Source organism: Marmota flaviventris, chromosome 1 (genome assembly GCF_047511675.1).
Source record: "Marmota flaviventris isolate mMarFla1 chromosome 1, mMarFla1.hap1, whole genome shotgun sequence".
NCBI classification, from domain to species: Eukaryota; Metazoa; Chordata; class Mammalia; order Rodentia; family Sciuridae; genus Marmota; species Marmota flaviventris.
Genome location: NC_092498.1, coordinates 117,773,908 through 117,790,867, shown reverse-complemented (window position 1 = coordinate 117,790,867; position 16,960 = coordinate 117,773,908). Strand labels below are relative to the sequence as shown.

Sequence of the window (16,960 nt, the reverse complement as noted above, 5' to 3'; positions counted from 1 at the left end):
GTGTCCAAGCCAAGAGCCTCAACAAAATACAACAGCTATAACAGGTGGTCACAGAGGACCCTATGGCCTACCTAAAAGAGTACATTTGACTTATTGACACTATGCCAACTTAGAACCTGAAGTCCCTGAGAACATAGGGTTGGTCAATATGATCTTCACAGAACAAAAAGTTCCTGGGATCAGGCATGTATTTCCAAAAGTTGGAGGAGCTATGGAGATGCACCCTATACAGTCGGTGGACAAAGCCTGCAATGGTTGTAATGACCAGGAAATTTAAAAAGGCCAAATAGGCTACTACTTTGTCATCCAAAACATGCAAACCTATGAATGAATCTAGATCTGGGAGCCTTACCCCAAAAGGAAAATGACTTTAGGAAAGAACCAAAGTGCCTACTGTAAGGAAAATGGGCACTGGAATAAAAACCACCTCAAAAACTTCCATGAAAAGGAAGAACTCAGTAAAGACACAAAGCATCAGATGGTGGTGGCAGTGATGACCTTACTGAGGGCTTGGAGACCCAGGGGCTCCAACCTACCTTTTGGACCCAATCATCATCTCCCCCACAGAATCCCTGGGTACAATTGTCAGTGGGGGGACAGACCAGTAGACTTCTTAATACTGGAACCAGAAATAAGGACTTAATGACTTCTCCAAAAGTCACAAAAGTCTAATCAGACTGTGCCTATTACAGGAGCAACAGGAAAGCCCCAGGAGCAGGCTCTCCACTGAGGAGACCTACACTTAACTCACAGATGACATCTACCACAGTGCTTGGTTCCACTCCTGGGCAGGGATAGCAGGCTCTCATTATTGTTGTTGTTGTTATTGTTGTCCTATCTTTGTCAGATTTTGAGTCAGGGTCATACTGGCCTTGTAGACTGAGTTTAGACAGTTTCATTTCACTTCCACATTATGGAATAAGTTGAGGAGTGCTGGTGTTTGTGCTTCATTTGGAGTTTGGTAAAATTCAGCATCGACTCCATCTGGACCTGAGCTTTATTTCCTTTGCTGTAAGATTTTTATTCCTGCTTCAATCTTATTGTTACTCATTATTTTGATTATTATTTTTTTGGGGATACTTGGGATTAAACTCAGGAGCACTCTCTCACTGAGCCACATCCCCAGAGCTTTCAAAAGAGGACAGACTGGAAGAGGATCTGTATTTTATTTAGAGAAAGGGTCTCACTGAGTTGCTTAGTACCTTGCTTTTGCTGAGGCTGGTTTTGAACACGTGATCCTCCTGCCTCAGCCACCCAAGCCACTGGGATTACAGGCATGTGCCATCACACTCAGCTATTATTTTGGTTTTTTAATATCATCTTTGTTCAAGTTTGGTAAAAATTTTTCCATTTCTTCTGGATTTTCCAATATACTGGCTTATAAGTTCTTCAAAATTGTCTGTAATGATCTTTTGAATTTCTATGGAATCTGTTATGGGTACCAAGTCTCATTTTATTGATTTGGCTCTGTCTTTCTCTTGGTTAATTTAGCTAAAGGTTTGTCAATTTTGTTTTATCTTTTTGAAGAAGGATATTTTGTATTGTTGCTTTAGATTTAATTTCATTTATTTTTGCACTGATCTTTATTATTTTTTCTCTAGCTGTTTTGGACTTGGTTTAAATTTTTCTAAGATACTGAGATGCATCATTAGTTTATTAGTTTGAGATATCTTTTTTCTTATAGACACTCACTGCTATAAACTTCTCTCAGCGGTGTTGGCTCTGTGTCCCACAAGTCTGGTTTGTTGTGTTTTCATGTTCATTTGATTCTAGGAATTTATAAACTAATTTCTTCAGTGACCCAGTTAGCTATTCCTCAGACAAATCAGAACACACAAAGATATTTGTTCTATACCAATTAACTCATTTCCATGAGGAAGAATGAAAAATTCCTCAAGCTTAAGCAAAATAGAGGGGTTAATGTGCTGCCAAGGAGCAGCACATTTTTTTTTGCCATCAACTACAGGTTTTCCAACTCACATTTAGATTGTCCTACATTCCTTCCCATTTATACTTAATTTATATATAGCCATGTAGCCTTTCCCAGAAGGCTACTACCTGGAAAGACTAGAGCAGGTGTTCCTTTTGGGTGCCTCCCTGGATTTCATTTTACAAACTCATTGTGACCATCCTTTTGTCTTAAACAGTAGGCTGATTAATGCTCCCATATCAGCTATGCCATGTGAAATGTGATACTTATTAGTTTTTGATTGCTGACCAGGGTCATGGAGAGAATTTAAATGAGATTTATTGGAAAGCCTTGTCTTGTGAATTCCAGTCAAGTCCAACTGTGAGGGTTCAGTGTCTATCTTAGTGGTAAAGTTGAGTGCTTCCTGAATGAGCCCTGGGTTCCAAGCCCAGCACTCCTCCAATAACAGCCAATAGTAATTAACAAGGTCAATTTTACCTGCATTTCCTGTGGTAATGGGCATAGTACAATTTTCATCACTATGTTGATGCAAAATCCAGAGACAGAACATTTACTAAACACCTCTGAAGAATTAGAGAGCAGGAATGTTGGGGAAAAAAAAAAAAAAACAGAAACAAAATCTATTATTACAAGTCAAGCCAGGGAAGAAGCACTGAGGACTCCTACCCAAGTTTCCTGCTAAAAACATTAATTGTAATTATGCCTCGATGTTAAGCCAGCTGATTTTTGAAACCAGATTCTATTTTCAAAATCCTACAAAGAGAAGAATATGATGAACAGTATGAACAAGCAGGTATATATAAAGAGGGTCAGTATGGCAGGTGACAAGATCCTCTTTCAGTTTGTCCTCTTTTGAAAGCTCTGGAAAAAAAATATCTTTTTAGACCAAATAAATAACTTGTTTTTTTTTTTTTTTTTTTTTTTTTTGTAGTTTCACGAATGAAAGCACTACTGACAAAATTTTTATCTAGCCTGACAGCAGTCCTGGGATGTTATCACTGAATCAAGTTATAGCCCAGTTTTAGTAAGAAGTCAAGAAAAGGTGATTGTTGAGCTCTGAGAAAAAAAAAAATCCTTCAATAATCTATAGTCTAGGGGTGGGGGCAACTTTGATAAATCAAATTCCCAGATCATTATCATTTAAGGAAGCTGTTAGATAAAGTCAAGCTCCCTGCCCACTCCCCATTATGTAACAGATCTGCTCTCCCTCCTCCCAGCCATTCACAGCTAGCAGACATCTGGTCAAAAATGAAATATCATTCCTGCAAATGGTTCTATTTTTTTTTCCCACCAATTCCCACACAAGCCATCAAACTGAGTTTAGGTTCCTGAACTCACCCAATACCTCCTCCCCTTAAAAGATTCTCCTACCCTGATTTTGAATTTTCTAGACCAAATGTCTGACAGGGAAGGACAGAGTGACCTAGACAGAGTGGGTGCGACCCAGGCGACTGGACCTCAACTTCCTCAACCGTCAAAGATGGACTGTGGGTCAAGAGCATGCGCACAGGCAATCATGTCTATCTCTGAAACTCCTGCTTCAGGGAAGGGACCGCGCTCATGTCCACTAGGCCACAAGACCCTCACTGGTCCGCAGGATGTTCAGCGGAAGGCCAGCGAAGATGTGCCGGGCACGGGTAACTGCAGTAGAGAACCCACCAGCAGACACAGCACCCTGGAGATCCTGCAGGCGGCGGGAGGAGGCAGACTGCGCGTTGGCGTTGTTGCCACCTACACACTCCCAGTGCTCTGTTCCACGTGCACTAACACACCTGTGAATTTTTAGGGTCCAGGAATTGGCTCAGGACTCGACCAGTCAAGTGGACATGCAGAGGTTGACAGTGAGGGTTTGGAGCACCCAGTGCTGCACCGTGGAATGTGGAAAGCCTAGAAAGGAAAATTATACAAATTATGTTCAATTCATATAAAGCTAATACCAATGACTACTCAAACTTTTTTTTTTTTAAAGTATTTATTTTTTAGTTGAAGTTAGATACAATACCTTTATTTTATTTTTTTATTTTTATGTGGTGACCGGTATGGGGATTGCTATATCTGTAAGTTTTCTGTATACGATTGAACTGATCAAATGTAAACACTTCTTAGACTGTGGAATTAGTAGAATACCTAGTATAGTTCCCAGAACAGCTAAACAGCAAGACAAACTCAAGGGAAAATTGAAGAACATCAGTATGTAAAGATATCAAGAGAGCAGCTGGGACATTCATATATGAGTTTTAGTGAAATGCCAGCTTGGTGTTTTGATTTTTTAAAATTAATTAATTAATTTGTTCTAATTTGTTATACATTACAGCAGAATACATTTTAGTTCGTAGTACACAAATGGAGCACATTTTCCATTTCTCTGGTGGTACACAAAGTAGAGTCACACTATTGGTGACTTCATACACGTACCTAGGGTAATGATGTCCATTTCATTCCACCATCTTTCCTACCCCCATAACCCCTCACTTCTCCTCCCTCCCCTTTGTCCTATCTAAAGTTCCTCCATTCCTTCAATGCTCCCCCCTCCACCCCCAATATGGATTAGCATCCACTTATCAGAGAAAACTTTTGGCCATTCATCTATTGAAGTTTGGTTCCACTAATGTGAATTGTGCCAATATAAACATTGATGTGGTTGTGTCCCTGTAGTATGCTGTTTTTAAGTCCTTTGGGTATAAACTGAGGAGTGCAATAGCTGGGTTAAATGGTGGTTCCATTCCAAGGAATCTCCACACTGCTTTCCATATTGGTTGCAGCAATTTGCAGTCCCATCAGCAATGTAACAGTGTGCCTTTCCCCAAAATCCTCACCAAAACTTGTTGTTGCTTATATTCTTTTTTAAAAAGTATTTATTTTTTAATTGAAGTTAGATACCTTTATTTTTTTATTTTTTATTTTTATGTGGTGCTGAGGATCAAACCCAGGGCTTCATGCATTCTAGGCAAGTGCTCTACTGCTGATCCATAACCCCAGCCCGTGGTTTGTGTTCTTTTATTAAATTTTTTTTTATTTGAATTTGTTATATATGACCGTAGAATGCATTACACATCATACTACACATATACAGCACAATTTTTCATATCTCTGGTTGTATACAAAGTATATTCACACCATTTGTGTCTCATACATGTTCTTAGGGTAATGATGTCCATCTCATTCTACCATCTTTTCTACACCCATGTTTCCTCCTTCTCTTCCCACCCCTTTTCCCTATCTAGAGTTTATCTAATCCTCCCATGTTCCCCCTCCCAAACCCACTATGAATCAGCCTCCTTATATCAGAGAAAACATTCAGAATTTGTTTTTTTTTTTGATTGGCTAATTTCACTTAGCATTATCTTCTCCAGCTCCATCCATTTACCTGAGAATGCCATGATTTTATTACCTTTTGATGCTGAATAATATTCCATTGTGTATATATACCACAGTTTCTTTATCCATTCATCTACTGAAGGGCATCTATGTCGGTTCCACAGTTTAGTTATTATGAATTGTGCGCTATAAACATTGATGTGGCTGTGTCTCTGTAGTATGCTGTTTTTAAGTCCTTTGGCTATAGATGGAGGAGTGGGATAGCTGGGTCAAAAGGTGATTACATTCTCAGTTTTTCAAGGAATCTCCATACTACTTTACGTATTGGCTGCACCATTTTGCAGTCCCAAGAGCAATTTATGAATATGCCTTTTTCCTCACATCCTTGCCAACACTTATTGTTGTTTGTATTCTTAATAGCTGTCATTCTGACTAGAGTGAATGAAATCTTAGAGTAGTTTGATTTGCATTTCTCTAATTGCTAGAGACTGTGGGAGGCCATCCTCGCATGTGATTTGAGTTACCTCCCTGGCTGGGGGAGAGGCGCTTAGGTACATCTTGTGTCCAGAGCTTTCCCCACCCTTCTCAGGTCTGAGGGCTTGTCCGTGTGGAGGCGTGTCTGGCCACTACCCCGAAGACCCAATTGTCGCCCCTGACCTTGGGACGCTGCCCCCCTTAATCTTCATTGGATGGTATTTTCCCCAGAATTTTTTGTTCCCCAATAAAAGTCCACTCCCTGGCATGTTCTCTCTCTCGCTTGCTAGCCTCTTCAGTAAACCTTGCTACCATAATAGGTGACTGGAGGCTGGAGCTAGGAGGAGCCATCTTGGAGCTGGTTTAAAGGTAATTAGAGTCTTGACTCTTTAATTCAAAACTCCCTAGAGATTTCTCACATTTCGAACCTTTATTCATGAAGCTGGTGCTGGTCGCGGGCTAAAAGAGATGATGAACATTTTTTCATATATTTGTTGATTGATTGTATATCTTCTGAGAAGTGTCTGTTCAGTTTATTGAGTAGATTATTATTTTTTGGTATTTAGGTTTTTGAGTTTTTTTATATACCCTAGAGATCAGTGCTCTATCTGATGTGCAAATGGTAAAAATTTGCTCCCAATTAGTAGACTCTCTGATTGTTTCTTTTGTCGAGAAGAAGCTTTTTAGTTTGAATCTATCCAATCTGTTAATTCTTGGTTTTAATTCTAGTGCTATAGGAGTCTTATTAAGGAAGCTGGGGCCTAATCCAACATGATGGAGATTTGGGCCTATTTTTTCTTCTATTAGATGCATGGTCTCTGGTTTAATTCCTAGGTCCTTGATCCACTTTGAGCTGAGTGTTGTGCATGGTGAGAGATAGGGGTTTAATTTCATCTTGTTTTATATGGATTTTCAATTTTCCTAGCATCATTTGTTGAAGAGACTATCTTTTCTCCAATATATATATTTGGCACCTTTGTCTAAAAGAAGATAACTGTAATTATGTGGTTTAGTCTCTAGGTCCTCTATTCTGTACCATTGGTCTACCAGTCTGTTTTGGTGCCATTACCATGCTATTTTTGTTATTATTGCTATGTTGAATAGTTTAAGTTCTGGTATGGTGATGCCACCTGCTTCACTCTTCTTGCTAAGGACTGCTTTAGCTATTCTGGGTCTCTTATTTTTCCAGATGAATTTCATGACTGCTTTTTCTGTTTCTATGAGGAATGTCATTGGGATTTTGATAGGAATTGCATTAAATCTGTAGAGTGCTTTTGGTAGTATGGTTGTTTTGACAATATTAATTCTGCCTATCCAAGAACAAGGAAGATCTTTCCATCTTCTAAGGTCTTTTTAAATTTTTTTTTCTTTAGTGTTCTGTAATTTTCATTGTAGAGATCTTTCACCTCTTTTGTTAGGTTGATCTGCAAGTATTTTATTTTTTTGAGGCTATTGTAAATGGGGTAGTTTTTCTTATTTCCCTTTCAGAGGATTTGTCACTGACATACAGAAATGCCTTTGATTTATGGGTGTTGATTTTGTATCTGCTACTTTGCTGAATTCATTTACTAGCTCTAGAAGTTTTCTGGTGGAATTTTTTGGATCTTCTATGTATAGAATCATGTTGTCGGCAAATAGTGCTAATTTTTAAAAATATCTTTATTTTATTAATTTATTTTTATGTGGTGCTGAGGATTGAACCTAGGGCCTTGCACATGCTAGGCAAGCACTGTACTACTGAGCCATAATCCCAGCCCAAATGGTGCTAATTTGAGTTTTATTTTTCTATCTGTATCCTTTTAATTTCTTTTGTCTAATTGCTGTGGTCAGTGTTTCAAGAACTATGTTGAATAGAAGTGGTGAGAGAGGGCATCCCTCTCTTGCTCCAGATTTTAGAGGGAATGCCTTCAATTTTTCTCTGTTTAGAATGATGTTGGCCTGAGGCTTAGTGTAGATAGCCTTTACAATGTTGAGAATATGTTCCTGTTATCCCTAGTTTTTCTAGTGTTTTGAACATAAAGGGGTGCTGTATTTTGTCAAATGCTTCTTCTGCATCTATTGAGATGATCATATGATTCTTATCTTTAAGTCTATTGTTGTGATGAATTACATTTATTGATTTCCATATGTTCAACCAACTTTGTATCCCTGAGATGAAACCCACTTGATTGTGGTGCATTATATGTTTAATATGTTTTTTGTGGTGCACTATATTTTTAATATGTTTTTGTATCAATTTGACAGAATTTTATTCAGAATTTTTATATCTATGTTCATTAGAAATATTGGTCTGAAGTTTTCTTTCTTTGATGTGTCTTTGTCTGGTTTTGGAATCAGGATGATATTGGCCTCATAGAATGAATTTGGAAGGGTTCCCTCCTTTTTATATTTCATGGAATAATTTGAGGAGTGTTGGTATTAGTTCTGTTTGAAAGTCTTGTAGAACTCAGCTGTGAATATGTCTGGTCCTGGGCTTTTCTTGGATTGTAGGCTTTTGATGGCATCTTCTATTTCATTGATTGAAATTGATCTGTTTAACTTGTATATATTGTCTTGATTCAGTTTGGGTAAATCATATGACTCTAGAAAATTTTCAGTGTCTTCCATATTTTTTATTTTAATAGAGTAAAAATTTTAAAAAATAATTATCTTCTGTATTTCTGTAGTGTCTATTATGATATTTCCTTTTTCATCACAGATTTTAGTGATTGGAGTTTTCTCTCTCCTCTTCATTAGCATGGTGAAGGGTTTATCAATTTTATTTATTTTTTCAAAGAACCAACTTTTTGTTTTGTCAATTTTTAAAATTATTTGTTTTATTTCAATTCATTGATTTCAGCTTTGATTTTAATTATTTCCTGTCTTCTACTACTTTTGGTCTTGATTTGTTCTTCTAGGGCTTTGATAAGTAATGTTAGGTCATTTTTTGTTGACTTTTTTCTTCTTTTAAGGAATGAACTTCATGCAATGCATTTTCCTCTTAGTACTGCCTTCCTAGTGTCTGATGTTGTATCATTGTTCTCATTTACCTCTAAGAATTTTTAAAATCCTCTTTTCTGCAATTCATTGTTCATTCAATATCATATTATTTAGTCTCCAGGTGTTGGAATAGCTTCTAATTTTTATTTTATCATTGATTTATAATTTCATTCCATTATGATCTGACAGAATTCAGGGTAGTATCTCTACTTTTTGTATTTGCTAAGAATTGCTTTTGTGACCTAATATATGGTCTGTTTTAGAAAAGGATCCATCTGCTGCTGGGAAGAAAACATATTCACTTGTTGATGGATGAAATATTCTACATATATCAGTTAAGTCTAAGTTATTGATTATGTTATTGAGTTCTATAGTTTATTTGTTTAGCTTTTGTGTGCAAGATCTATCCTGTGGTGAAAGAGGTGTGTTAAAGTCACCAAGAATTATTGTGTTGTGGTCTATTTGTCTCTTGAAATTGTGAAGAGTTTGTTTGATGAACATGGATGCTTCATTGTTTGGGACATAGATATTTATGATTATTATGTCTTATTGATGTATGGTTCCTTTGAGCAGTATGAAATATCCTTCTTTATCCCTTTTGATTAACTTTAGCTTGAAATCTATTTTATTTGATATGAGGATGGAAACCCCTGCTTGCTTACGCAGTCCATTTGGGTGGTATGATTTTTCCCAACCTTCCCTTCACCTTCAGTCTGTGGATGTCTTCCTATGAGATGAGTCTCTTGAATGCAGCTTATTTTTGGGTATTTTTTAAAAATCCAATCTGCCAGTCTATGTCTTTTGATTGATGAGTTTAGGCCATTAACACTCAAGAGTTTTTATTGAGACATGATTCGTATTCCCAGTTGTTTTGGTTTACTTTTGTGCTGGCAGCTGGAAGTAAAGTTAAACAATTTTGCTCAACATTTGGCATTACTCATATAACAGGAATCCCATACAATCCACAGGGACAAGGCATAGTTGAAAGAGCTCATCAAACTATTAAAATGTACTTATTAAAGCAAAAAGAAGGAATTGGGAAGGGGTATATATTCCCCAAAGATAAACTTAAAATAACCCTTTTTACTCTAAACTTTTTAAATTTGGATTCATCAGGACTTAGTGCTGCGGAAAGGCATATGTGTCCAAAAAATGTGCATAAGCCCAAGGTACTTTGGAAGGATATTCTAACAGGACAATGGAAAGGTCCTGACCCAGTAATTGTCTGGAGTCGGGGGTCTGTTTGTGTGTTTCCACAGGGAGAACAGCAGCCGATTTGGATTCCAGAGAGATTAACCAAGGTCCTGACCCAGTGATTGTCTGGAGTCGGGGGTCTGTTTATGTGTTTCCACAGGGAGAACAGCAGCCGATTTGGATTCCAGAAAGATTAACTAAAGCGATTTCTACAGACCAAAAAGAAGATGATTTGGCTCAAATCCATAACAACTGATATCCAAAACTCCAGTTTGGCTATTCTTACATCTGCAACAGAACCAGGATGCTTTTTTCAATATCTATTTTATTATTGCCCTTTGCCATATCATGAAGTTCTATTTTGTTTTTTGAGCTCATACAGACCTAGGTTAATGTTTTGCTGATCAGTTCTATTTTTTGACTATAGAGTTTTTAAACATTGCAATGGAGATTTCACCTGTAAAAAGTTATAAGGCCTTTACTATAATGTTATGTGTTGTATGTATTATATTATGTGTGCACACTTGTGTTTTGTGTTATATGTTTGAATGTACGTATGTCCATATATCATATATGATGAGCGCTCATGATAAAATGGATCCAAATATTTTTTTTTTCACGTGATTTATATGGTTTAATTTAAATTGGGTAAACAACTGTTGAGGATTGTTTTAATATGTAAACAAAAAAGAAGGTTAACAGATCTGTTTGTTTACTTTCACCTTTCCTTTTCATTATATTTAATAATTCTCTTAAAGATAATGTAAATTGTTAAGAAAATTGTTTTCTTTTAGTGCCTTCTGTAATGTTACATAATTTTTTCTTTAGCCATTATTGCCAGAATTCCTATCTTCATCCCAGTGCTGGTGAAGTCAAAGATAAAACCAATCTACAGCTTCTACAATAGCCATCACTGAACTGCTTGCAGAACTTGCCTGGACACATTGTGAGCTCACCTGTATGCATTGTGAACTATCTGTTGGTGCAGCGACTTGTGGTAGTGTTGGGGTATTTTTGCTGATGATGTCACCGGTGGTACAATTTTTCAAAGGAGCCCTCAATTGGCTTAATGTCATGGTATTTTGCATCCTCCTCTACTAGTGATGGTCTAAAATTTGGGGGCCAACAGAGGTGAGGCAAAGAACCTCACCCCCCTACTGGTGCAAAGGCCTATCCACAAGTATAGCTGTATGCTGGACCGGTAGTCAGTGACGGGTATGATCCAATTGCAGTGGTACCAACCTAAGACAGGAGGCTGACGCCTAGAGGTCAGTTCATCCGATGACGGGTAAGGACCATATGTTGAATTGGACTGCCTAACAGACACGGTCCCTAAGCCACATGCTTGTTGTTTAAACAGAGAGGGGGAGATGTTGAGAGCCACAGCCGAAGGGGCCCCAGCAAACTTCCAGCTGCCAGCACCAGCTGCTGGCTGATGATTGGCTCACAGCGGCCCCAGCAACATCTAGCTGATTGGTTCCTCGGCCCCAGCAACATCTAGCTGATTGGCTCCTCTGCGGTGATGCTCATTGGACTATTTCCCTGCCCTTTCAGACCACGGAGCTGCTCATTGGGGGACTTTTTTGGCTCCGCCCACGTGACCCAGCCAATCGGCCTCAAGAGCAGGAGGATTGTGGGAGGTGAAGAAGCTTGGGTGGGAGAGAGAGGCTTGTGGAAAGCCGGTGGTGGCAGTTGAGGCTCTGAGGGTTTTTCCTGAGAGGCTGTTTTGTTTGGCGTGTGTGGTTCTAAAAATAAAGTTAGTTTCTTTTGACAAGTGGCTCCTGATTGTGCCCAGCCAGACTGCGGCACTTTTGGTTTTTTAACTTGACTTGATTTCTTCTTTGACTGTTTTTTCCTTTAGTGTAATACCTCCCTTTGCTGATTTTTATTGTCACTTTTCATTTCCTCCTCATGGAATATTTTGCCAAGGATGTTCTGTAATGTAGACTTTCTAGTTGTAAATTCTTTTAACTTTATTTTTTAACAGAAAGAAGCACCTTTATTAGTTCCCTGATAACATACAGACTATAGAGGAGAAACCAGCACATATTGGCAATAGAATCCAATGCAATTTTCTTTTTTTAATTGATTTTTAAAAAAAAAAAACGACAGGGAATGCATTATAATTCATATTACACATATACAAAAACCTTTTTCATATCTCTGGTTGTATATAAAGTATGTTGACACCAATTCGTGTCTTCATACATGTATTTTGGATAATGATGTCCATCACATTCCACTATTCTTGCTAACCCTCTGACCCCTCCCTTCCCCTCCTACCCCTCTGCCCTATCTGTAGTTCATCTTTCATCTATTCCTCCCATGCAGCCTCCTTATATCAGAGAAAACATTCAGCATTTGTTTTTTGGGGATTGGCTAACTTTACTTAGCATTATCTTCTCCAATGCCATCCATTTACCTGCAAATACCATTATTTTATTCTCTTTTATTGCTGAGTAAAATTCCATTGTGTATATAGGTCACATTTTTTTTAATCCATCATTTACTGAAGGGACTCAGTTGGTAGAGTGCTTGCCTTGCATGTACAAGGCCTTGGGTTTGATCTCCAGCACAACCAAAGGGGAAAAAAAAGAAGAAAAGAAAAGAAAAGAAAAAGAAACATGCAAAGAACACTCCATCCCAAATGAGCAAAATATATATTCTTTCTTTTTTGGGGCTGGGATTGTGGCTCAGCGGTAGAGCACTCACCTAACATGGGCGGGACCTGGGTTCGATCCTCAGCACCACATAAAAATAAAGGCATTGTGTTGTGTCCATCTATACCTAAAAATATTTTATATATATATATATATATATATATATATATATATATATATATATATTCTTTCCAAAGGCACATGAAACTTTATCTGGACTAGACCAATATTTTAGTCAGCAGAACAAGCCTCACTGCAGTTTAAAAGCTTGAAATCATACAAACTATCTTTTCTTACTACAGTGGAATGAATCTATAAGTTAATAACAGAAGAACAGGAAAATTAACACATGGAAATTAAACATCATACAACCAGTATATCACAAAAGTCAATCACAGGGAAAATCTTTATTTTGAGATAATTTGGGATAAATGAAGTGGAAACACAACTTATTAAATCTAAAGGAATGTAGTGAAAACAATGCTCAGAGGGAACTTTATAGCTTGTAAATGCCTATGGTGAAAAGGAAGAAAATCAATAAGCTTACAGTAGACTATCAGAAAAGGTAGAATAAGCTATGTCATACCAAGCAGAAGGCAGAAGTTAATGATAGAGTGAAGACTAATGAAATTTAATGCTAGAAAAGCAACAGATAAAACAAAATCAAAAGTTCATCCTTTAACTACATCAAAAATCAGCAAATTGTTAAAATCAGAAATGCAGTGAGGAAGATTCCTAGCAATCTTTTGGAATTTTTTTCCACAAAGAATTATAAGAAAATACTATAAATTATTGCACACCAAAACTTAAATTATATAAAATGGACTCAGTCCTCAAAACAATTAAAACTGACTCAAGAAGTGAAAGAAAGGAGGAACAGAGGAATAACAAATAAAGACTTCTGAATCAATAGTCAAAAACTACCCAACAAAACACCATGACAGATGACTATATTGATAATTAAACTAAGTATTTAAATAAAAATTTACACCAATAATTCTCAAATATTCTAACAAATATAAGAGGGAACAATCTCTGACTCATTGTGTTAGCCCAACATTACCCTGAAAGCAAAGCCTGACAAAGAAATGACAATACAAACAAACAACAAACAACAAAAAACCTCACAGACCATCACAAGAAAATGCTAGCAAAACACTTCCAAAAGAACAGCAAAAATATTAGACACCATGATCATCAGTGGCTTATCACAAGAATGCAAGGTGGTCACAAATCATCCAATTCAATCAGTGCAATATACCATGTTAACAGAATGAAGGGGAAAAAAGAGATCATGTCAACTGATGCAAGAAAGCATTTGTCAAAGCCCAACACATTTTCATGATGCAAACTTCAACAAAACAAAATTGAGCCAATTATATTGTTCTCATATGTACATGTCCAAATATGTGACACTAAAGTGCATTTATCCCACTATTATGCATAATTATAATTCACCAATAAAAAACTATAACTGACTGGGAATTCAAGGCAACTCCCTCAACATAATGAAGGGCCACTAACACCATGCTCAATAGTGAAAAGTTAAAACTTTTCCCCTAAGGAATAAGATGAGGATGCTCCCTTTCACCACATCAGTTCAATATTTTATTGGAAATCCTAGCCAACGCAATTATGCAACAAAAAGGAAAAGACATCTAACTTAGAAAAGAAGTGAAATTATCTATAGTCTGTGAAGACATGATTTTAAATATAAACAATTCTAAAAAGTCCACACAAAAACAAAAACTGTTAGAAATAATAAGTCATCAATATTTCTGGATAAAAGATCAATATGCAAAATAATTTATTTCTGTATACTATCAATGAACAATCCAAAAGGAAGTGAAGAAAGCAGTTTCATTTACAACAGCATTAGAAAAGAATAACACACAGATGCTCTCCAATTTATAATGGTTCAACTTATATGTTTTCAGCTCTACAATAGTGCAAAAGAGATGTGTATTCAGTGGGAACTATACTGTAAATTTGACATTTCCCAGAGCAGCAACATTCAATATGATGGTGTCTTGAGAAGCTTCACAGTTGTTGTGAGCCACAGCTCCCAGCTGAGCCAGGCAATCACCAGTACAATTCACTGTGTTGAGTAAACAACCAGTACTACAATATACTGTGTGGCTAAGATGTTCAGTAGGTTAGGTGTATTAAATGTATATGCAACTTAATGACATTTTCAACCTTTCACAAAGGGGTTTTCAGGTTATAACCCTATCACAAGTTGAAGAATATCTATACTTATAAATTTAACCAAAGACATACAAGTCTGGTTCACTGAAAACTATTAAATAATGCTCAAAGGAACTGAAGAAGACCTAATAAGTAAAGCCCCCAAAGCCACTGCACCCCCATGGTGAACATGGGATTCAGCACCATAAATGTCCTCATATTTAGAAGCATCATTTTCCCCAAACTTCAGTCAGAGCCCCATGGCCCACCCAGGCAGCATCCCCTCATCACAGAGAAAGTCAAGACCATAGCAAGGAAAAATGTGCTCAGATGCATGCACATTCCCTTCATCACTCCTGGCAATCCTGTCTTTGGCCTGGGCACAGCAAGGAGCAACTCTGTATTTAGGCTCCCACAGCGCCTGCCCAGAGAGTGTTGAGCACAGAACTGTTGGACTATATACCAGCCTAATTTCTTCTGATTTAGAAGGCATAACATTGGGTCAAAGAAGCAAAAACTGGACTGAAAGAATAGCTTGCTTGGGAACCATACAGGTTTTCTGTCTTGTTACTCCCCAACCTGCATCTTATACTCTATCTAGATTTCCAACACAAACTTATCTCAGATCTTTGCCTTTCTATAGTCAACTGGAAGCCCAAGATGCTAAGAAGGTATGATGGGAAGGAGGCAGACATGTCTACAGGGTTGAACTGACATGGCCTGCCTCTGACCCAGTGTCCCATCCCTTCCTCCTTGCATCATTGCAAGGAGTCACACATTTCTCTACATCTCCATATTGCTTGACATTAAAAGAGGTGCCCTTCCTTTGGTCCCAAGGATCTGTTTCCCCAGGCAGCAAGCAGGTTCCTCACCCGGGCTTTAGACAACAATAAATGGGATGCTGATCAATCCAGCTTAACCCTGCAGAATAGTCCCTGAGGGAGTCCAGGATGCTGCGGCTGTTGGCCAACTTCCTAGTTCATTTCATTCCCACTGTTGCCTGGACCATTTCCCTCCAGCCTGGGAGTAGGTGGGATGCCTACTGCTGCCTACACTTCCTACCTCCCTCTCCCCCATTTTCTCCTTGTTTGTTTTCTCTATGTTTTACAAATAATTTTTTTTCTTGCTTATTTATGGAATTTTCATGTTGGTGCTCTGTAAATTAAGTGTGGAGGAGACACTGATATGAAGTAACCATTTAAGCTTCCCAAAGCTCAGTTAACAGTGTGAAAAACAGGACAATATGATGGCTCTGAAGGCCGATATCTGAATTTTCAAACAAATTTTGAATCTAAAGGAGTACATAAATCAAGGGTGGAGAAAGCGTTGACAAGTATTAAATACATGCGTGGCAAATGAACAAACCAGGTTTACCACTACTGAAGTGAGCGAGGGAAGGAGGGTGGAATGATCCATGTGTTAATGGATTAGAGTTGGAGACATCAATATGAACTCATGTTTGTTTAATGAAGATATAGAGGGCTATGTGTGTGAATATTTTTAGATGCCTACATACCCACAGATGAATGTACACAGATTAATATACACCATCTATTTCCTAGCTATGTCAGCTCACAGGGCCCAGAAGCAACAAAACCCTATAGCAACAACTCCACCTAGCAACACAATGTTGGTTTCTATACCATTCTCTATCAAGTATCCAATGATCCCTGGAGAAATAGGTGATTCCAAGAGGGGCTGAAAGTATATAAGATGAACCTGGAACTATATGGTGCCAGAAAGTCATGAAGTAAAGAGCCAGAACAGAGAGAGAAAGGGAGAGGAAGAGGGGCAGGGGAGATACCAAAATGTATGTATGTCAATGGGACACTGGAGCCAACTGAAAGAATCCAACGGCCAAAGATGGAACAATTTGAGCCACCAAGGTAGTATTTGATTATAACTCAAGTTATAAAACAAATATCATGAGTTCATGCTAATAGATTTAATTTATTAGAAATTAAGAAATCTCAGAAGTCTGCTGAGTGCATGCTCCTTACCTGCTACAAGTTTGGATGAAATTTCTACATCTAAGGTGCAATGTAACTGATAAGATGATTCTGCTGAGGTTAAAGTGACACAGCTGATTTCACTTACTGACTGTTAAGATTTGGGGACACTTCCCTTGTCAGCCAACTAATCTGGACCCCTGTAGTTAATATTTCCTACATCTTCTATTCCAATTCCAAGGCAATGCCCAAGTTTTCTATCTTCACTG

General features: G+C 37.8%; 1 pseudogene; it reads right to left on the bottom strand.

The window, feature by feature from the left end:
* LOC114106474 (A-kinase-interacting protein 1-like) overlaps positions 1 to 16,960 on the bottom strand; it is a 97,969-nt pseudogene that overhangs the window by 38,900 nt on the left and 42,109 nt on the right.